This window comes from Oncorhynchus mykiss, chromosome 28 (assembly GCF_057628025.1).
Source record: "Oncorhynchus mykiss isolate SJ-2025 chromosome 28, ASM5762802v1, whole genome shotgun sequence".
In the NCBI taxonomy this organism is placed as follows: domain Eukaryota; kingdom Metazoa; phylum Chordata; class Actinopteri; order Salmoniformes; family Salmonidae; genus Oncorhynchus; species Oncorhynchus mykiss.
The window spans coordinates 19,106,865-19,131,217 of record NC_143049.1 but is presented as its reverse complement, the minus strand read 5'-3'; the positions used below and the strand labels follow the sequence as shown (position 1 = coordinate 19,131,217).

Genomic DNA, 24,353 nt, shown 5'->3' with positions numbered 1-24,353 from the left:
TGGACACTCTGCAACCATCACGGCCACGCAGGCAAAGGAGACCTCCAGGTCGCTTCAGAGACCGTTTGTTCCCTCGGGGACGAGGGACTTTGTGGTGGGGGGGCCTGTGTCGCAACCCACACAGACAGCTGTGTTTTATGTGTTAGACTATTAGTTGGTTGTGTTGTACGTACCAGTACCCAGTGTTCGCAAGGTCCGACATGCCATCTGCCAATCCCGGGAATGTTCTGATGCCGGGCATCCTGGTGGTTGGCGGAGTGGCGTGGAGGGAGGTTGGAGCATTGGAAGTTAAGACCAGGTTTAGCCATTGTTCTTTCGCTTACATCTGGGCTTCACAAGAGAAGGTCACGGTTGGTTTGTGGGGTCTTTCATTTATTTTGCTTGGGCTACGGCCAAACAGTAGCCTGTGTATAGTTGGGTTAATAAACCGTCAATTTGTAAACTCAATCCTCTGTCTGGACAATTGTTCCTTTATGATCTAGTCAGAACATTACAGTACCTTCTGGCCAGGGGTCTTTTGTCAAGAGTCCAAATGCTGAAATTTAACGCATTGCTTGCGGTAAGGTTTTGCAAACATAAAACGAACAGATCTTTCATATCAGCAAAAAAAATAAAAATTTTGCTTTCCCACACAGCCATATTTCCATGTTACAGTGCTTATTTACAGGAAACAGACTACCTATGCTAATTAGCCATCTGTGTCTCCAAACACCTGTGTGTAAACAGAAGGACGCCACAAACGTGTTGTCACTGAAAAATACTGTCGATTGCAAGTGTTAAAACAGTGTCCAATAAGTGGATATTTTGCATTTGTGAAATTATTGATGTGAAAGTAGAGGGCTTTGCGTTTCTAGAACCGTACCACAATTGAGAATCAATTCACTTAAGTATTTGGCTGCCATAGCCAATTTGCTTCTAAAAACAGAACATGTCCTTGGACTAAGAAGTAATGTTAGGCTCCTTTAGTCCATTATTGGGCTGAAACCTGGTAAGCTAACACTCAAAACTAAATGTTAGCTTAGCAACATTTACTAGCTATTCATCTAATGTTCCAGCAAAGCGCTACATATTTTTTACTCGTTGTAGAAAGATCACCACGGTAGCCTAAGGATACTTTTGCTGAGAGCCACATGAATTTGCTATTCAGAGTCTGTGGGGATTTGTTTACAAATCATATCTTCATTTCAGCCCATGCAATTTATTTAGTTAGCGTCAGCATTTAGATTTAACCACAGCCATAGAATAGTGGTGCCCGAAATTTGAGTGGTGTCCGGTCATTCTGAATGGGGAATAATGACTGTTTAGTCTAAATTACACTAGCTACAGTGGCCTGAAAATAAGATGACTTTGCTAAAGTAGGCAAATAATTAGTAGAAAACTTTACCATCATTATATCGTCAAATGTACTTATGCAAGATTGCAAAGGTCTTAAAAAAAATAGATAGCAATGCTAACGTTAGCTAGCTAAAATCCAGTGCTGTAAACTCAAATCATAGCTAAAGTTATGCTGCATCTACAGTTAATCTTGTGACATCACATTGATGACAAAAGGCTTTCATCCTAATCATTTGCTTCCTTTTGAAATATCTGCATTGAATAGAACATACAGTCGGCATCAGTCTTCCAAAGAACATTCAAAACGATATTGGTGATGAAACGTGCGACCCATTAATTGCAAGTGTTGATGTATGAAGAGGTGATCTCTTTAGTAATGTAGAGGGGATTCAATTTTGAATCAGTTTTTCCAGAATCACATCCCCATGTTGGCTATGCAAGAATCTACACTGAACACAAATAAACGCAACATGTAAAGTGTTGGTCCCATGTTTCATGAGTTGAAATAAAAGATCAGAAATGTTCCATACACAAAGAGCTTATTTCGCTCAAGTTTGGCGCACAAATTTGTTTAAATCCCTGTTAGTGAGCATGTTTCCTTTGTCAAGATAATCCAAGGCAGAGAATTGAACGTTAATTTCTCTACCATTTTAGAGAATTTGGCAGTTTATCTAACGACCGGTCTCACAACCGCAGATCACGTGTAACCACGCCAGCCCAGGACCTCCACATCCGGCTTCTTTACCTAAAGATTGTCTGAGACCAATCACCTGGACAGCTGATGAAACCAAATAATTATTGCACAAACTGTCAGAAACCGTCTCAGGGAAGCTCATCTGCGTGCTTGTCGCCCTCACCAGGCAGGGTCTTGACCTGACGGCAGTTCGACGTCGTAATCGACTTTCAACTACCGGGCAGATGTCAGATGGCGTGTTTTGCAGTGTGTGGGCGAGTGGTTTGCTGATGTCAACGTTGTGAAAAGAGTGCCCAATGGTGGCGGTGGGGTTATGGTATGGGCAGGCATAAGCTACAGACAATGAACACAATTGCATTTAAAATCGATGGCAATTTGAATGCACAGAGATACTCTGATGAAATCCTGAGAACCATTGTCATGCCAGTCATCCGCCGCCATCACCTCATGTTTCAGCACGATAATACACGGTCCCATGTCACAAGGATCTGGACACAATTCCTGGACGCTGAAAATGTCCCAGTTCTTCCATGGCCTGCATACTCACCAGACATGTCACCCATTGAACATGTTTGGGATGCTCTGGATTGACATGTACGACAGCATGTTCCAGTTCCAGCCAAAATCCAGCAACTTCGCACAGCCATGGAAGAGGAGTGGGACAACATTCCACAGGCCACAATCAACAGCCTGATCAACTCTATGTGAAGGAGATGTGTCACGCTGCATGAGGCAAATGGTGGTCACACCAGATACTGACTGATTTTCTGATCCACACCCCTACTTTTTGATCCACACCCCGTATCTGTGACCAACATATGCATATCTGTCTTCACCGACATGTGAAATCCATAGGTTATGGCGTAATGAATTAACTTAATACATTTAAGTTGACTGATTTTCTTATATGAACTGTAACTCAGTAACATTTTTGAAATTGTAGCATTTATATTTTTTGTTCAGTGTAAAAAGTGTTTGCCTACTATACTAGGGTGCATGAGGCTGGGGCCTTATTGCTGGCAGTGTTGAATTATAACCACCACAGATCAGCCATGCACAACTCAAAATTATGCATGTCACCCTCAACTATTGAGTGTAATATCATTACTATGAACTGAATGCAAATCAGAATACCATGCAACCAAACTTTTGCTCACATAACACAAAATTCCAATGGAAACTTGACTTTCCCTTTAATGAATATGTCATCAAATATGTTTCCTTCTTGCAGTCCAGAAAACCATGTATTGAAGACAAAAGAATGGCATCTGCACCACAGACCTCCAAAAGAGCTGGTTTGGGGGATCCGGCTAACATCTGACCATGGGATGCCAAGAAGAAGCTTAGGCCTAATAACCAAACCTATGCCAAAGACAGAAGTAATGCCACATTGACATTTATGTTGTGCACTCTGATAGGATGGGAAGACTAAACGTTACCGTCACCACGTAACATTTCTAAAATGGTCAGAAATACTAGGATGTGAGGTTTGATGATCTATTGCTGTGTACATGCTTAATAAAAACTCAACCATTATTTGTATTTTTATGCAATATATGCTCATATGGCTAGTAATGAATGAACCACTTGTAATTTCCTAAATTGTTTTCATTGCTGAAGTATGAACATTTCTGCTATTAGCTTGGGTTCACAGTTATTTCATGTTCCAAATACAGGTTGGTGTTTGTGCTTCAGCCATTATAGCTAACCTTGGTTATGGCAAAATTTTAATTTTTGGCATAACCAATAACAGAAACATCTGACAGAGGCATGGGACAGCCAGGCTCCCGTAATTTAAAGTAGTTTTGTCCATCGCTATAAATAAACCATCTTTGGCTTTACTTGTTAATGTGTATGAGATGTTGCTAAAACACACCAATTTCCATGATCAAAAACTAAACAATTCATATTTCATGTTAGCTGTGTAGCAATGGATGTGTTAAGGAGCTAGCGCTGTTTACATGACTTTACAACTCCACAGTGAACAATATTCAAGTTGTTGGGAAAGTGTGATCACATACGAGATTAAATTCTACTGTAAAAATAGTTTTTTTTGTAGCCAATACCAATTCTACCAATACAAGTTTCACTGCCATCTCAGCATTGCGTGGTGCTTAATGTTTATCATCTTACAATCACCTACATCGTACCATAAAGACAAGATTGTACTAGGCCTATGATGTTACCTGTGAGTAAAACAAATGCATTTTCTATTTTTAAAAGCTGCATAACTGGTTCCAAACCAAATGCAGAGGCCAGAGACCCATCCAGCATAATGTTTGAATTCCAAAGTTATCAATATGGGCCATTCCAAGGTAACAGAATGATGTTGAGACTGTTGTGTCAAACAAAAACCATTGACTGCAAACTTAAACCATAGAAATCTATGCACAATGGACTACTTTTATCAATTTCCACCGACAATTTTACAACAGTGCAGATGTTGGTAACAGAATGACAAAATCTCCCTCAGTTTATGTGACCAAGTTTTCCAAAAAACTTGTTCAATATCTACTCCCTGAATTAAGATGAATATATAAAATCAGCTATGATTGTCAATTTTTTCCTTCAGTGAGTTTGTTAAACTCTGATCTGATCCTGGATCCGTTTGTGTTAGAACTTTACTTTTCAGGCTTAACTGTAGAAGTAGTATCTTCAGTTTAAGCAGCCAGGCAACTGTTTTCTTCAAGCTGTTCCATGGTGAATAGTACTCCGTTTGCTGGTTGGACTCTTTTCTTCTACACTTGTACTGTTCACGATGACGTCTTTTCTCACCTCTGGATCATCCGGAGGGATGGAGCCAAGCTCCTCTGGGACTTTCAACCATAATGTTTCTGCTTTCTCCAGGAATTCTGGTCAGTTGAGCCATCTCTTTGAGTTCAGGAAAGTTTAAACATGTAACCCTCGAGGCATCGTTGACTGGGTTGTGTTTGGAGTTCAAATACCTCCACTGTACTGCTTTCAATAGGGTTGCTGTGATCTTTGACCCATTAGCCACAAAGGTATGTGGTATCATTGCGGATGTATTTTAGCACAGACTGGCCGTCTTTCCAGAAAGTTGAGTCCTCGAGTTCAATCGTGAGCTCCAACCTTAACATCCTGTCCACTCGCACCACCAATGTTGCTGCAGCAAGTTATAGTCTGGGGATCGTCATCTGCTTGAGTGGAGTCACCCTTGATTTCCCCAACATGAATGCGATGTGGACCTTTTGCATACCGTTTGTGAACCTAAGGTAACTTGCCGTGCAATAATTTTGTTCACTTGAGTCCCTGAAGTGATGCAGCTATGCGGTCTTGACCAAAGTTCACAGGCATCATGCACCTGTCAATCTAGAATCTGGACATTTGTTCAAGCTCTGAGAGCCATCTCTTCCATGAAATAGAGTGTTTGTCGGGGATGACTTCATCAAAAGAGAGGGAGAGAGCACAGAGAGAGAACAAAGGACTAACTCCTAAATCCTCAAAATGGGAGAATTAAACAAATTCTACATTTGAGACTGGTCCGTGGACACTTAACCTTTCTGATCTCCCCATCCCGGATCCGGGATCGTGAATACAGACTCAAGCTCATTACCATAACGCAACGTTAACTATTCATGAAAATCGCAAATTAAATGAAATAAATATGCTAGCTCTCAAGCTTAGCCTTTTGTTAACAACACTGTCATCTCAGATTTTCAAAATATGCTTCTCAACCATTGCAAAACAAGCATTTGTGTAACAGTATTGATGGCTAACGTAGCATTTAGCATTAGCATTCAGCTGGCAACATTTACACAAAAAAACAGAAAAGCATTCAAATAAAATCATTTACCTTTGAAGAACTTCAGATGTTTTCAATGAGGAGACTCTCAGATAGCAAATGTTCAGTTTTTCCTGAAAGATTATTTGTTTAGGACAAATCGCTCCGTTTTCTGCGTCACGTTTAGCTATGAAAAAACCCCTGTATCCAGGATTGTGTAAATCTATCAGCAAGCTCATTAGCATAACACAACGTTAACTATTTATGAAAATCGCAAATGAAATGAAATAAATATGCCATCTCTCAAGCTTAGCCTTTTGTAAACAACACTGTCATCTCAGATTTTCAAAATATGCTTCTCAACCATAGGAAAACAATCATTTGTGTAAAAGTAGCTAGCTAGCGTTAGCATTTCGCGTTAGCATTTAGCGTTAGCATTAGCGTTAGCATCCAGCAAGCAACATTAACAAAAACATAAAAGCCTTCAAATAAAATAATTTACCTTTGAAGAACTTCTGATGTTTTCAATGAGGATACTCAGTTAGATAGCAGATGCTCAGTTTTTCCAAAAAGATTCCTTGTGTATTAGAAATAGCTCCGTTTTATACATCACATTTGGCTACCAAAAAAAATCAGAAAATTCAGTCCTCAAAACGCGAACTTTTTTCCAAATTAACTCCATAATATCGACTGAAAACATGGCAAACGTTGTTTAGAATCAATCAAGGTGTTTTTCACATCTCTTCATTGATACATCGTTCTTGGACACATGCTTTCTCCCCTGAATCAAATGGTAAAGTAGAAGCAGCTGGCAATTGCGCACCGAATTCGACGCAGGACACCAGGCGGACACTTGGAAAATGTAGTCTCTTATGGTCAATCTTCCAATGATATGCCTACAAATAGTCACAATGCTGCTAAGACCTTGGGCGAACGACAGAAAGTGTAGGCTCATTCGTTGCGCAATCACAGCCATATAAGGAGAGAATGGAAAACAGAGCTTCAGAAATTCTGCTAATTCCTGGGTGATGCATCATCTTGGTTTCGCCTGTAGAATGAGTTCTGGGGCACTTACAGACAAAATCTTTGCAGATTCTGAAACTTCAGAGTGTTTTTTTTGTAATATGCATAGTCGAGCATCTTTTCGTGACAAAATATCGCGCTTAAAACGGGAACGTTTTTTATCCAAAAATGAAATAGCGCCCCTAGAGCTCTAACAGGGACAGTTATGACGAGTGTGTTTCATTTGGTGATCTCATGAAGGACAGGAAACACACATAACGGTATGTCTTAAAGTGTACATTTCCCAACTGTCAGGTTTACATCTAAATATTGGGAAAATAATGTGATTAAACATGAAACTATTTGTGAAAAGATGTGAACCTTCTAAATGAGTATGGATTTTCATATAAAGATCAACTAGTCAGTGGCCACACCCCCGTGAGCCCAGACATCGCATTATAGGCGTCATGGACCGCCCTTTTCTACCGAAAAGTATAAAACCCACTCCTGATGAAATTCACACCAGACCACGCAAATCCCGGTGTAAGCGTAGGTTGCAAATGGTTGAATTTCTGAGACCATAACATGCCGGGTGACGCTGGTGTGTGAAGTGGTTTAAACTACAACTCTACCAAAGGACAAGACTATACCACATGTCGCATTGGCTACATGGCTGGAAATGGTTACTCAGGCTTTCAATCTCTACAGAATAAGAGCAAATCTTAGACATATCATTTCTAGCAGCAGACTAGTAATTCTGTAAACCTAGGACAAGAATACAGACAACTGACAAAACATTTGTTCTATGAGAACATTTCTGAATGGTACTCTGAAGTATCCATTCTAACAACCACAAAATACTTTGATCTTCAGGGAAACGCAACCAGGAGAGACTGATTAACGCTCCAGCAGACAGACAGGATTCTAACATAGAAGACAACGACATATGGGCGTAAATATAAATTGCAATTTCTTTTCGAATGAGATGTCATTCATGTAAACTATTAGCAATTTCTATGAGTGTAGTAATCTTCCGAGTTTGCCGCTTTCCCTCAGTCACACCCCTTTCTTTTGTCTACCAAGCCGTCATATCGGTTTTGTCTACTAGGGACTTTCCTTTGTATCATGTAGCAACCCAATGTATAATATCTGCTGTGTTATGTATTTATGTGATTTGATTAGTTAGTAAATAATTAAGCCAATTTGTAGATCGCAGATTCATAATTTATGCTAGGGTTTGTTCACATAACCAAGAATTTTATGACGTTCAGATGAGACTGATAGAAGGTAATAATACATTAATGAGAATGACTAATCGATCAGATATTAAAATAACTTATATTCTGAAAATTATAGCTCTGTAAATCAACATTTGTGGTTCCCAACTTCCTAGTTAATTAAGTTTACATAATTAGTTTAATCATGTAATAATAAATAATAATAATCAGAATTTATTAGATCGAATTGGTCATTAAATGTGAATACTGTTAAGACAACTTGAACCCACCCTGAGAGCACACATCTGAGTTTTTTTGTGAGAGCTATGGCTTGTTCTTCTGTGGCCACTGATTTGCCGTCATCAACACTGATGGGGGGGGGGGGGCACTGCAAATAGTCTGGGTAGCCATTTGACTAGATGTTCAGAAGTCTTATGGCTTGGGGTAGAAGCCTCTTGGACCTTGGCTTGGTGCTTTGGTACCGCTTGCTGTACGGTAGCAGAGAGAACAGTATATGAATAGAGTGGCTGGAGTCTGACAATTTTTAGGGCCTTCCTCTGATACCGCCTAGTATAGAGGTCCTGTATGGCAGGAAGCTTGGCCCCAGTGATGTACTGGGCCGTTCGCACCGCCCTCTGTAGTGCCTTGCGGTCGGAGGCTGAGCAGTTGCCATTCAACCAGTCAGGATGTTCTCGATGCTGCAGCTGTAGAATGTTGAGGATCTGAGGGCCCATGCCAAATCTTTTCAGTCTCTTGAAGGGGAATAGGTTTTGTTGTGCCCGCTTCACAACAGTCTTGGTGTGCTTGGACCATGTTAGTTTGTTGGTGATGTGGACACCAAGGAACTTGAAGCTCAACCTGCTCCACTGCAGCCCTGTCGATGAGAATAGGGGCGTGCTTGGTCCACTTTTTTCAGTAGTCCACAAACATCTCCTTTGTCTTGATCACATTGAGGGAGAGGTTGTTGTCCTGGCACCACATGGCCAGGTATCTAACCTCCTCCCTATAGACCGTCTCGTTGTCGGTGATCAGGCCTACCACTGTTGTCATCTGCAAATTTAAATAGTGGTGCTGGAGTCGTGCCTGACCGTGCAGTCATGAGTGAACAGAGAGTACAGGAGGGGACAGAGCACGCACCCCTGAGGGGCCCCTGTGTTGAGGATCAGTGTGGTGGATGTGTTGTTACCTACCATAACCACCTGGGGGCGGCCCATTAGGAAGTCCAGGATCCAGTTGCAGATGGAAATGTTTAGTGCCAGGGTCCTTAGCCTATTGATTCAGCCACGACTCAGTTTTTAAATGTCCCGTTGGTAGGATACAGTGGGGCAAAAAAGTATTTAGTCAGCCACCAATTGTGCTAGTTCTCCCACTTAAAAAGATGAGGCCTATTTTCATCATAGGTACACTTCAAATATGACAGACAAAATTAGGGAAAAAAAACCTGAAAATCACATTGTAGGATTTTTAATGTATTTATTTGCAAATTATGGGTGCAAAATAAGTATTTGGTCACCTACAAACAAGCAAGATTTCTGGCTCTCACAGACCTGTAACTTCTTCTTTAAGAGGCTCCTCTGTCCTCCACTCGTTACCTGTATTAATGGCACCTGTTTGAACTTGTTATCAGTATAAAAGACTTGAAAATAAAAGAGCCGCACACTCTAGGAGCTCAGATGCAAAACTTTAATTACCAACGTTTCAACAGCCAAGCTGTCTTCATCAGGGTATAATCACAAACACTGCGGGATGACTCGTTTATATATAGTGTCAAAAGACACAGGTGTCTGTAATCATGGCCAAGAGTGGCCTAATTTCATTGGTTAATAATCAAATATTAAAATGTCATACAAAGAATAGCATACAAACAAATGGATAGCATACAATCATAGATTATTTTTGACTACACAAGTTTACAAACAATTACAATGGCAAAGTCACAATAATCACAAGAATGGCTTCAGATCAAAGTCTACGTTGAGACCGAAGGGAGCAAGGGTCTTTAAATTAAAGATCCAGACAGCCTCTCGTTTTAACAATAAATTATCAAGGTCACCCCCTCTCCTAGGGAGGGTGACATGTTCGATACCAATATAACGCAGAGACGAAATCGAGTGACCTGCCTCCAAGTGGGCCGCAACTGGATAAGTCAAGTTTTTACACCTAATGGTGCTACGATGCTCTGATATACGTACTTTTAATTCACGCTTTGTTTTACCTACATTATTGTTACCACAAGGACAAGTTATAAGATAAATAACTGCCTTAGTGGAGCACGTAATAACACCTTTTATTGGGATCGAATTCCTTGTTTGTGGGTGTTTGAAGGATCTACATTTATAAGTGCCATTGCATTGAGCACAGCCATTACATTTGTAATTTCCATCCAGTAGGGGCGCAAATAGACGTTGTTCAGGAATATCTTGGGGTGGTAAATCAGAGTTTACCAATTGGTCTGAGATTTCTGTCCCGCGAGAATACGACCAAGGGAAGGTCCGAAAACACATTACCGAGATTATCATCGGATTTTAGGATGTGCCCATGTTTGTGAACAATTCCCTTAATTTGTTCAGAGCACTTATTTAGAACGCAAGAATGCGTATTTTTGCGAGACTGACCATGAAAAAGGTCATGTTTTGAATTTTCTCAATGGCAATATTAATCTGATCATTCTTGTAGCCCCTCTCCTTGAATTTTCTTTGCGTCTCAGCCATATTTCTGTCGAAATCAGATTGTTTTTTGCAAATTCTTTTGATTCGACAGAATTGGCTGTAGGGCAAACTATTTTTCAAGGGAAGTGGGTGACAACTATCAGCCCTCAACAAACTGTTACGATCAGTAGGCTTCCTGTAAAGATCAGTGTATAGAACATTATCTTCACACAAGATCAGAAGATCAAGAAAACTGATTTGACGTGTATCAGATTGCATCGTAAATCTCAGATGCTCAGAACAGGAGTTAAGTAAGAAAAGCATGGAACGCCTGGAGCTGTTTTGCATCACTCCTCCATAGAACAAAAATATAATCAATATACCGTTTCCAAATAATGTGAGGCAAGAAAACATTTGAGAGGATTGAAAATAGACTGTTTCTCCATGTAACCCACATACAAATTAGCATAGTTAGGAGCCATGGGGGATCCCATAGCAGTACTTTTCGTCTGAATAAAGAAATAATTTAGAAACATGAAATAGTTATGCGTGAGTACTATTTCAGCCAATGTTACAATGCATGCACTGGAAGGTAGTTCAATAGGGTCACGTTGCATAAGAAAATGTTCCATAGCTTCAATACTGCCCTCGTGTGGAATATTAGTGTATAATGACTCATCAAAAGTAACTAACAAGGTATTCTCAGGGAGAGGATCAAGAGATTCAATGATAAAGATCATACTGCTGGTGTCCTTTACAAATGAGAGGGGCTGTTCTGCGAGTGGTCTAATAAATAAGTCAATAAAAGTAGATCGAGGGGCTGTTACTGCATCAATGCCCGCTACAATAGGACGCCCTGGAGTTTGTGTAACATTCTTGTGTAATTTCGGCAAAGTATAGAAAGTGGCAATTTTAGGGTGTTGAATAGCCAAAAAAGCATGTTCTCTTTTGGTTATCTGACCAGAACTTAAATATCCATCTAGGACAGTCAAGATACTGTTCTGAAATTGGGAAGTGGGGTCACTTCTGAGTTTCTTGTAAAAGGTGTTGTCAAGCAGCTGTCTATGACACTCATGTACATAAGCTGTCCTATCCATGAGTACAACAGACCCACCCTTATTAGCAGGGAGGGTAAGGACTGTCGTATCGGATTGCAAATCAAGCAAAGCTTGTTTTTCATTCTTGGGTAAATTCTGGAAAGATTTGGATCCCTGTTTATTCTTAAGGAGAAGTCCAACATTTTCCACAAGTCTGCAATATGTCTCGATAGAGTGATTGCGATTGGCTGGAGGTATAAAATAACTCTTGCTTCTAAAAGGAGTCGGAGGATGTGCAGGAGAGCAACCTACATGTTCAGTAGAAATATCAGAATTAGGGGAGCTAAAGTATTCCCTTAAACGGATGTTTCTAAAAAACTTAAACATGTCTACCTTAACATCAAAATCGTTGCACTGGGTTGTAGGCACAAAATATAACCTTTATTAAGCAAAGAGACATGGGCAGGGCTCAATATCTTGCTTGATAAATTAAAGACACTCAGTCCCGTGGGTTCTGGGACCGTGTGAACGGTCTCCTCTGCCTCTGATAGTAGTTTCTTCTTACCCTGTCGGGTGCGATATCTCGTAGATGTGCGTGCCTGCGGCCTCCTCCGAGGCTGCATGGTTCTTTAATTTAAAGACCCTTGCTCCCTTCGTTCTCAACGTAGACTTTGATCTGAAGCCATTCTTGTGATTGTGACTTTGCCATTGTAATTGTTTGTAAACTTGTGTAGTCAAATTAATCTATGATCGTATGCTATCCATTTGTTGTTTGTATGCTGTTCTTTGAATGACATTTTAATATTCGGATTATTAACCAATGATATTAGGCCACTCTTGGCCATGATTACAGACACCTGTGTCTTTTGACACTATATATAAACGAGTCATCCCGCAGTGTTTGTGATTATACCCTGATGAAGACAGCTTGGCTGTTGAAACGTTGGTAATTAAAGTTTTGCATCTGAGCTCCTAGAGTGTGCGGCTCTTTTATTTTCAAGTTTTCTACTCCGCTAGCCAGCACCTCGTCTTAATAGGTGTGCGTTTCTTTTTCTTCTAGATCATCAGTATAATAGACACCTGTCCACAACCTCAAACAGTCACACTCCAAACTCCACTATGGCCAAGACCAAAGAGCTGTCAAAGGACACCAGAAACAAAAATTGTAGACCTGCACCAGGCTGGGAAGACTGAATCTGCAATAGGTAAGCAGCTTGGTTTGAAGACATCAACTGTGGGAGCAATTATTAGGAATTGGAAGACATACAAGACCACTGATAATCTCCCTTGATCTGGGGCTCCACGCAAGATCTCACCCCGTGGGGTCAAAATGATCACAAGAACGGTGAGCAACACGGGGGGACCTAGTGAATGACCTGCAGAGAGCTGGGACCAAAGTAACAAAGCCTACCATCAGTAACACACTATGCCGCCAGGGACTCAAATCCTGCAGTGCCAGACGTGTTCCCGTGCTTAAGCCAGTACATGTCCAGGCCCGTCTGAAGTTTGCTAGAGAGCATTTGGATGATCCAGAAGAAGATTGGGAAAATGTTATATGGTCAGATGAAACCAAAATAGAACTTTTTGGTAAAAACTCAACTCGTCGTGTTTGGAGGACAAAGAATGCTGAGATGCATCCAAAGAACACCATACATACTGTGAAGCATGGGGGTGGAAACATCATGCTTTGGGACTGTTTTTCTGCAAAGGGACCAGGACGACTGATCTGTGTAAAGGAAAGAATGGATGGGGCCATGTATCGTGAGATTGAGTGTAAACCTCCTTCCATCAGCAAGGGCTTTGAAGATGAAACGTGGCTGGGTCTTTCAGCATGACAATGATCCCAAACACACCGCCCGGGCAACGAAGGAGTGGCTTCGTAAGAAGCATTTCAAGGTCCTGCAGTGGCCTAGCCTGTCTCCAGATCTCAACCCCATAGAAAATCTTTGGTGGGAGTTGAAAGTCTGTGTTGCCCAGCAACAGCCCCAAAACACCACTGCTCTAGAGGAGATCTGCTTGGAGGACTGGGCCAAAATACCAGCAACAGTGTGTGAAAACCTTGTGAAGACTTACAGAAAACGTTTGACCTCTTTCATTGCCAACAAAGGGTATATAAAAAAGTATTGAGACATTTGTTATTGACCAAATACTTATTTTCCACTATAATTTGCAAATAAACTAATTAAAAAATCCTACAATGTGATTTTCTCAATTTTTTCCCCGTCATATTGTCTGTCATAGTTGAAGTGTACCTATGATGAAAATTACAGGCCTCATCTTTTTAAGTGGGAGAACTTGCACAATTGGTGGCTGACTAAATACTTTTTTGCCCCACTGTACATGGAGCTCTGTACTTTCAGTCTTTTATACAAACGTCTAAAATCGCCTCTAACAATCCCTGTTAGTGAGCATTTTTCCTTTACCAAGATAATCCATCCACCTGACAGGGTGTGGCATATCAGGAAGCTGATTAAACAGCATGATCATTATGCAGGTGCACCTTGTGCTGGGGACAATAAAAGGCCACTAAAATCTGCAGTTATGTAACACAATGCCACAGATGTCTCAAGTTGAGGGGGTGTGCAATTGGCATGCTGACTGCAGGAACGTACACCAGAGCTGTTGCCAGATAATTTAATGTTCCTTTCTCTACCATAAGCCCCCTACAACGGTGATTTTGAGAATATGGCAGTACGTCCAACCGGCGTTACAACCGCAGAGCACACTGTATGGAATCATGTGGGCGAGCGGTTTGCTGATGTCAACGTTGTGAACAGAGTGCCCCATGGTGGCAATGGGGTTGTGTTATGGTCAGGCATAAGCTACAGACAAACACAATTGCATTTTATAAATGGCAATTTGAATGCACAGAAATACCTTGAGATCCCGAAGCCCATTTTTGAGGCCAATTTTTTTTTTTACGGTACCTGTAACCAACAGATGCATATCTGGCGCAGCGGTCGAATGCATTGCATCTCAGTGCTAGAGGCGTCACTACAGACCCTTGTTCGATTCCAGGCTGTATCACAACCGGCCGTGATTGGGAGTCCCATAGGGCGGCGCACAATTGGCCCAGCATCGTCCGGGTTAGGGTTTGGCCGTCATTGTAAATAAGAATGTGTTAACTGACTTGCCTAGTTAAATAAAGGTTAATTCAATTAAAAATATGTATGGCCAGTCATGTGAAATCCATAGATTAGGGCCTAATGAATTTATTTAAAATTGACTGATTTCCTCAAATTAACTGTAACTCAGTAAAATTGTTGTATGTTGCGTTTATATTTTTGCTTAGTGTATGATATATTTATGTAACACACACTCAAAAGTTTGGACACACCTACTCATTCAAGGGTTTGTCTTCATTTAAAGCCTTATTCTAAAATTGATTAAATTGTTATTTTATCCATCAATCTACACACAACACCCTATAATGACAAAGCAAAAACAGGTTTTTAGAAATGTTTGCTAATTTATTACAAATAAAAAAACTGAAATAGATTTATGTAAGTAAATTGCTATGAGACTTGAAATTGAGCTCAGGTGCATCCTGTTTCCATTGATCATCCTTGAGATGTTTCTACACCTTGATTGGAGTCCACCTGTGGTAAATTAAATTGATTGGACATGATTTGGAAAGGCACACCTGTCTATAAAAAAGGTCCCACAGTTGACAGTGCATGTCAGAGCAAAAACCAAGCCATGAGATCGAAGGAATTGTCCGTAGAGCCCCGAGACAGGATTGTGTCAAGGCACAGATATGGGGAAGGGTACCACAATATCTCTGCAGCATTGAAGGTCCCCAAGAACACAGTGGCCTCCATCATTCTTAAATGGAAGAAGTTTTGAACCACCAAGACTCTTCCTACAACTGGCCAAACTGATCGGGGGAGAAAGGCCTTGGTCAGGGAGGTGACCAAGAACCCAATGGTCACTAACAGAGCTCCAGAGTTCCTCTGTGGAGAGGGGAGAATCTTCCAGAAGGACAACCATCTCTGCAGCACTCCACCAATCAGGCCTTTATGGTAGAGTGGCTAGACGGAAGCCACTCCTCAGTAAAAAGCACATGACAGCCCACTTGGAGTTTGCCAAAAGGCACCTAAAGGATTCAGACCACAGGAAACAAGACTCTGGTCTGATGAAACCAAGATTGACCTCTTTGGCCTGAATGCCAAGCGTCACGTCTGGAGGAGACCTGGCACCGTCCCTACGATGAAGCATGGTGGCAGCATCATGCTGTGGGAATGTTTTTCAGCGGCAGAGACGGAGACTAGTCAGGATCGAGGGAAAGATGAACGGATCAAAGTACAGTGAGATCCTTGATGAAAACCTGCTCCAGAGCACTCAGGACTTCAGACTGGGGAGAAGGTTCACCTTCCAACAGGACAGCAACCCTTAGCACACAGTCAATACAATGTAGGGGTGGCTTTGGGACAAGTCTCTGAATGTCCTTAAGTGGCCTAGCCAGAGCCCGGACTTGAACCCAATCGAACATCACTGGAGAGACCTGAAAATTGCTGTGCTGCTCCCCATCCAACCTGACAGAGCTTGAGGATCTGCAGAGAAGAATGGGAGAAACTCCCGTAATACAGGTGTGCCAAGCTTGTAGTGTCATACACAAGGTACTGAGTAAAGGGTCTGAATACTTATGTAAATGTGATAAGTTTTTAATTTATAAATTTGTTAACATTTCTAAAAACCTGTTTCCTTTATGGGGAATTGTATGTAGATTGGGGTGACCTATAATTCATTTTAGAATAAGGCTGTAAAGTAACAATGTGGAACAAGTCAAGGGGTCTGAATACTTTCTGAATGCACTGTTTATACACTGACACTACAAATAATCAAACTAACCGAACAGCAAATTAGATCACCTAAATGAAAATGAGTGGTTTGCTGGGTGAAAAGCTTGAGTCTTGTAAGAGCTGAACTCTCCAACCTCTGCCCTGCCTTAGCCTACAAAATAGTTTGAGTAATTACTTTTGAGAAGTAAATCCCATTATTCAAGTCTGAACATTCCACGAGGGGAATGACAAATTGTAAAATGGTTGTCAGTGTAACAGAAGCAAATACAAAAGCTCTCCCATCAGATCGGCCATTAAGTCACCCATTTCTCATTGTTGTGAAATTAGGCAACAAGACTGACCGTCTGACCTTGTGACTAGGCAGAAAAATTGTTAGCTCCTCAGTCACTGGTTTATACCCACACAACAGAAGTGTGTGAAGGAGACAGACGTATAGAGCAATATTAAATGTTACTCACATGAGTATGTTTTTTTGTATCTACGGGTTATTGTCCAGCTTCATTGCTAACGAATGGACAATGTCCACTGGCTGGTTTGGTCCTACAAAACCAAAGCCCCCCAATGGGAGAGCATAATATACAAGGAAATTCTCAAAGCTGCTAATGTGAACCTTGACCATCTTGTACCTAGCCGGTGGGGATTCCAGTTGGGTGTGCCCAACCCAGGCAGTGGCAGTGCTGGCAACACTAGCTGCAGTAACCCATGGGGAGGGGGTCACACTCGGCCATTCAGAGGGGGCATATTATTGTGGCCCTGGTGGCACAAAATCATCAAATGTCTGACTGCACAGAGATGCTTGGGATATATGGTCAAATTGGGGGACTGCGTGTGAGTGTTTCAGGGGAAAGGGGTATATCTGATATCCATCAGCTAGGCAAAAATGGGGAGATTTGATTAACCATTGTCAAATCTCCCCATTTTTGTCAATTTTTTGCATGCCTTCTCATACAGCTGCAACTGTATATGCATTTGTAAATCAAGGTCTTTCTTGAGTTGGGCTCTGAGATGGAACAACTTTTGAGCATCTGAGTGTATGGTTGTTTGTTGAGGAAAGGGGTTGAGTGTGTATGCATCCCACAACTTTTGCTTGGGAGTAAAGATGTTAGGGACAATATTGGATGAATCACAAGAATTGTTTGGTGAAAAAGTCATTTTTGTAATGGCAATACTGGTAAGAGGTAACAATCCTACCTATATTTGTACCTACATTACAAATATGAATTGTTAATTAAAAAGCAGGATTTTTAAAATGTATAATTCTTTTTAAATAGCTGTCGAGGTGAGGTCGATGGAAATGCTTTTGGGGGCTGATCTGCTTCAGCTTTGTGGGTGGCACTGTGTGCTCTTGTCTAAGGATGGGTCCCGTTCTCTCAGTGGCCATGGGATCCGGGGGGATTATAATATGGTTTTAAATAAGTCTATGGACCGTAAAGGAAATCACACTACAAACTATCACCCTCATGCAGTTAAGGAAATCATGAATGTCATGGACATATTGGATTTAGTGGATATATATATATATATATATATATATATATATATATATATATATATATATATATGGAGGCTTAAATACCCTGACCAAGTGAGATACACCGTGGAGGCTAAATCAAGCTAGTCGTCGCTAGTCGTCTTGACAAAGTAACCATTCTCTCTGGCACCAAAAGTTGTTTTTTAAAGTGTCGATGGGGACAGAATACGATCGGACCATCACATAATTGGCATACAGTGCCTTGCAAAAGTATTCATCCCCCTTGGTGTTTTTCCTATTTTGTTGCATTACAACCTGTAATTTAAATAGATTTTTATTTGGATTTCATGTAATGGACATACACAAAATAGCCCAAATTGGTGAAGTGAAACAAACAAAAAAACTTGTTTAAAAAAATTATTATGGAAAAGTGGTGAGTGCATATGTATTCACCCCCTTTGCTATGAAACCCCTAAATAACATCTGGTGCAACCAATTACCTTCAGAAGTCACATAATTAGTTAAATAAAGTCCACCTGTGTGCAATCGAAGTGTCACATGATCTGTCACATGATCTCAGTATATATATATATATATATATATATATATATATACACACACACACACACACCTGTTCTGAAAGGTCCCAGAGTCTGCAACACCACTAAGCAAGGGGCACCACCAAGCAAGTGGCACCATGTAGACCAAGGAGCTCTCCAAACAGGTCAGGGACAAAGTTGTGGAGAAGTACAGATCAAGGTTGGGTTATAAAAAAAATATCCAAAACTTTGAACATCCCACAGAGCACAATTAAATACATTATTTAAAAAATGGAAAGAATATGGCACCACAATAAACCTGCCAAGAGAGGACCGCCAACCAAAACTCCCAGACCAGGCAAGGAGGGCATTAATCAGAGAGGCAACAAAGAGACCAAAGATAACCCTGAAGGAGCTGCAAAGCTCCACACCGGAGATTGGAGTACCTGTCCATGAGACCACTAAGCTGTACACTCCACAGAGCTGGGCTTTACGGAAGAGTGGACAAAAAAAGCCATTGCTTAAAGATAAAAATAAGCAAACACATTTGGTGTTCGCCAAAAGGTATGTGGGAGACTCCCCAAACATATGGAAGACGGTATTCTGGTCACATGAGACAACAACAAAAAAAAAACACTGCCTGGCACAAACCCAACCCCTCTCACCACCCCGAGAACCACATCCCCACAGTGAAGCATCATGCTGTGGGTATGTTTTTCCATCGGCAGGGAACGGGAAACTGGTTAGAATTGAAGGAATGATGGATGGCGCTAAATACAGGTAAATTCTTGAGGGAAACATGTCTTCCAGAGATTTAAGACTGGGATGGAGGTTCACCTTCCAGCAGGACAATGACCCTAAGCATACTGCTAAAGCAACACAAGAGTGGTTTAAGGAGAAACATTTAAATGTCTTAGAATGGCCTAGTCAAAGCCCAGACCGCAATCCATTAGGGAATCTGTGGTATGACTTAAAGATTGCTGGACACAAGCGGAACCCATCTAACTTGAAGGAGCTGGAGCAGTTTTTCCTTGAATGGGCAAAACTCCCAGTGGCTAGATGTGCCAACCTCAGAGACATACCGCAAGCCACTGTATTATAAACTCAGCAAAAAAAGAAATGTCCCTTTTTCAGGACCCTGTCTTTCAAATATAATTAGTAAAAATCCAAATGACTTCACAGATCTTCATTGTTAAGAGTTTAAACACTGTTCCCCACGTTAAGATACTAACAGCCAATTAAGGTCACAGTTATGAAAACTTAGGACACTAAAGAAGCCTTTCTACTGACTCTGAAAAACACCAAAAGATGCCCAGGGTCACTGCTCATCTGCGTGAACGTGTCTTAGGTAAGCTGCAAGGAAGCATGAAGACCGCAGATGTGGCCAGGGCATTAAATTGCAATGTCCGTACTGTGAGACGCCAAAAAGGGCGCTATAGGGAGACAGGATGGACAGCTGATCGTCCTTGTAGCGGCAGACCGTGTGTAACAACACCTGCACAGGATCAGTACAGCCGAACATCACAGTACAGGATGGCAACAACAACTGCCCGAGTTACACCAGGAACGCAATCCCTCCATCAGTGCTCAGACTGTCCGCAATAGGCTGAGAGAGGCTGGACTGAAGGCTTGTAGGCCTGTTGAAAGGCAGGTCTGTTGTAAGGCAGGAAAATATCAGATATCGGTCAAAAATGACATATCGGTGCGTCACTAGTTTATACCCGCACAACAGAAGTGTGTGAAGGAGACAAAGAGGTATAGAGCCATATAAATGTTATTCCCCATGGGTAAGGTTTTTTTGTTGGCATCTACAGGTTATTGTCCAGCTTCATTGCTAAAGAATGGACAATGTCCACCTGACTAGCCATATGCTCTCAATCATGTCTGTTAGAAAACATGTTCCAATATCTCAGTGGTTAGAGCAGGGTACTGGCTACAACAGGAGCTGTGGTTTTGATTCCTCCATGGGCCACATTCTGAATGTCACTCACTGTTAATGTAGACAGTTCTGTAAGTTGATTTAGATGTAAGCGTCTGCTAAATGATCATGCCGACAGGACAGACCATCTGAATACTCTGTGCTTCTTGGGTAAAGGTTACATATTTAGGAGCGGGTTAAAGTAACTGTCCAGTGTTTCCAGCTTTCTATGAAATATGAACTATCATTAATTACAATAAGAGTGAAATACTTAATTAAACAAATTTGGAAGGAAAAGTATGTTAAAAAATGACTGATGTGTTGGTATGGTGTGGGAGTACCAACAACAGAATAGTGTGGGCATATACTGGTCATTACACATATTCATGCAAGTAGACTGCAGATTGGCCAGCTCAGCCAATGAGCCAACATGACATTCTGAAATAGCAAGCATTTTTTTTAAAACATTCTGTTGTTTGAGATACAAGTCTGAGGCGGAGTTTTTGAATTGTTATTTTCTCCAATTCATGTTTTGGCCGCAAATACAAGTATAGGATGAGTCAACAACATTATTTGGGTATGAGTTAATAACAGAATAAGAACTTTTAAAAATTGAGATTGTCACTGGACACTAATGGAGAGAGCAGAAGTTACCCAACAACTCAAGTGTCCTCATCCCCAAACTTCCCTTTCTACTGACACTAACCACGTTTCCATCCACAGTTTATGAAAGTAAAGTCACATTTTTTTTTTAAACTAATCACGACAGCTTTGATGGAAAAAAAGGTAGTGTCGGTAGAATTTTATAAATGCAGACAGAATTTGTTCATTCGACATGGTGGAAAACCACGCAGTTTATTAGGTTACAGATTAAATCAATGATGAACTTCACAAGGTGGTGTATGGTGAGCTTGACACTCCTTTCCAGTAAATATTGAGGGTCTTATTCTAGTGACATGATGATGGATGCTTGACTGGCGTTTGACAAACAAAAACGTAAAACACCACTGGTGGGAAAATCTGCATATTTGCTTTATGCCGATTTTAGAATATTTGCATGATAATCTATCGGCAATTGGATGGACCTCTAGCTAGAGACATAGTTGGAATCCTTGGATTGTGTTTCATATCTTGTTGCCTACATGTCAGGTTGGATTTGATTTATGAGGGATATAACATAGTTTGTCTTGGTAAAATTGCTACACTATCTCGGAGTTGCTGTTGGTTGTAGTTTAATTTCTACGAGAGTCAATATAACATTGAATTTAGGCCTAGATTACTGTGAAATTTCTACTTGGTAATGTGTTCATGTCATGCATGTGCAGAATTTCCTTTGTTCCATAGGGGGAATTCCATGATGATAGAATTACTATGAGACTCAGATTTTTCTCATTGAACTCTCTGATAAACAAAACCCATTGATTTCTAAATTTAACAAACCATACAACTCTGCACAAGGACTACTTTTAACAATTTACACAGAACATCTTACAAAAACATTTAATTGAAGAACGGTGCCGATGCAAAGTCGGTACTTTGTAGCTGCACTGTACTTTAAAGGTTTTGGGGGTAACATTTTCTGTGGAAATTGTTAGAAGTAGTTATTGTGAATATAGTTGTTTGGTTTGTTAACTTTGAAATCAATGGATTTTGTTTGGCATACAGTTTAATGTGAAAACTCTGAATCTCGGCGTAATTCCGTTACCCTGAAGTTGTCCATAGGCTACTGCTCTGTATCGTGTACCAGCGCCACAACATATTCAGGGACCTAAAAGGAAAATACAAAATTTAAGACTAAAAATGTAGGTCTCTCTACGATACAAGTCAATAGAATAGCATTTTTGTTTGACAAATCTGCTTTGATAAACTTGATCTGGTGGTCATGTTTGACTTATTTTAGACAAATGGCATAGGCATTTCCTTCTCTTTGCTGATAGTCATGCATGGAAGAAGAAAAATATATTGAGGGACTAGGAAGATTCTAGCCTACATGATTGAGGACTGAATTTGCGATAGGCCTAGATTTACTTAAACCTCATTGTAGTTTTTCCACATTGGGATTTGACTTTACTAAGTCACACACGTATCTTTTGTGATAGGGCAAAACCACTTTCTGCATTTCACAACCTCGGAGATATTGCAATTCTAATGATGCACATAAAATAATGACGTTTGCATTACAAAACCATTACAATAGCTAACGTTACTGGTGAAAGCGTAGCTTTAGCGTCAGCACATCCAACCTTGATATTAACCTTCTTTATAAAGATAAACACCTTAGACCAAATACCTTGAAGTAGTTAAAGGTCGTTTCAAATGATACATGTGTGTTCAAGGTACACCACAGCTTTTCCCCCGCATGCATGCATGCACTCACCTGAGGTTTTGTAGGCTGTGTATGTGAACTCGCTCCAGGGTTGCGGTGCAGAAGCCCTGGACAAGCCCCATTAATTGGCCCGCAGTGAACTTTTCCAATTATTTCTTGGTAATTGTATAACTTTTTTTCGCCACTGAAACACTCGAGCTGTCACAGCGCGTTTAGGTCAAACCGAAGGGTGTGTAGCCTACACAGCACAATCCCTCCACTGACCAGAAGGTTATGCTGTTTACCACGTGTTGCTCCCTTCATATGCCTTCAATTTTTAGCAAAAGTGTGCCAGATTAGAGGATTATATAAGGTTATCATGGAATTGTAATAGAAGTAACATTTAAATAATCAAGATTCAATGTTTGATATAGGTGTTAAATACTATACGTTTGGTTAATGATGCTTGTACAAATGTCCCAGAATCTCCTCAGCCAATTTATAGCCAATCACCAGGGAGAACAGAGGAAAATGTCCAAGGTTTTGCATGTCATCAGTCTTGGGTTGATCTGCTTTCAGGTTGAGGGAACTGATTATTGACAGTGACTTGGCCGAATCATTTTAAACCCACGCCAGTCATCTTTGTTGTCCATCCCCTGCTACAGAGACAGCCCTAGATGACCAGTCACTGAGACAACATTTCCACAACGTTAATTTGATGTAGCTCCTTATCCTCCCACTGCACGTCTCTAATGAACCTCTAAATTGTTGCTCTGACCATGTTGATGTATTTTATTCCCCACCCTACTATATATATATTCATATATGTTTCACGTGTTCCTTCATTTATTTTACACAATCCTAATGCCTTTGTATTATACAAGGGAACACACATTTTTCTTCAATAGTGTGAAACTCTTTCTCTCTCTCTCTCTCTCTCTCTCTCTCTCTCTCTCTCTCACTCACTCACAGTTGTTTTTTAAAATGTTTAATGACCCTGTCACATTGTTACAAAGTAATATACTGTCTGGAAAGCAAACATGTCTTTCAAGCACCAGGATATTACCACAAGGCATTAATATTAGATGTTACGATTAAAGGGAAAAAAAGGGAAAAGTATGCAGCTTGAACAGGAAATGTGTCACTGTTATTTCCCTCCCGATAACTTAATTTGTTACCCAACTCGCCGGTGTTAATTCCGTTCACCCTCAGCTCCCTCTGTTGCCATGGATATGCTATTCCTATGGCAACTACGGGTCTTTGTGGATGGCCTCGGGCCTCGACCACAGAGGACTCTCAGAACCTTTCACTACATTCACTTCTAGCTCACAGACACTAACAGTGGCAGTGTTCTATTATCCTCTCTCTTTCTTTATTTCTTTCTCTCTCTCCTCCCTTTCCCTCTCTCTCCCTCTCTTTCTCTCTCTCCTGCTTGTCTTTTGCGTAATCACAAGCATTCTGTTACCTTAATCTCAGTGCACATTCCACGTCAGCCAGGGTCTCGAGAGCTGTAGGCAATGTGACTGTGCATTTATGCTTCATGACACCCAGCCTTTACTACAGAAGCCTCCCATTGTACCACAGGGAGGGGAACTACAGAGGCTCTGTGACCACTCACAGTTTAGTCCTAATTACCATCCCTG

General features: G+C 40.9%; 1 protein-coding gene across 3 annotated transcripts in view; it reads right to left on the bottom strand.

The window, feature by feature from the left end:
- LOC110508661 (very long chain fatty acid elongase 1) overlaps positions 1-23,017 on the bottom strand; it is a 41,036-nt gene extending 18,019 nt beyond the window's left edge. The window contains exons 1-2 of one of the 3 annotated variants that reach the window (XM_090225572.1): positions 22,783-22,975; positions 22,111-22,173 (exon numbers count right to left, since the gene is read on the bottom strand). The gene's annotated coding sequence lies outside the window, so the exon portion shown is untranslated. Of the gene's footprint in view, positions 1-22,110; positions 22,174-22,695; positions 22,763-22,782 lie in introns of those variants that run through there. The other 2 variants (XM_036966795.2, XM_036966798.2) reach the window with 2 other exon arrangements.
- Positions 23,018-24,353: the final 1,336 nt, after the last annotated feature.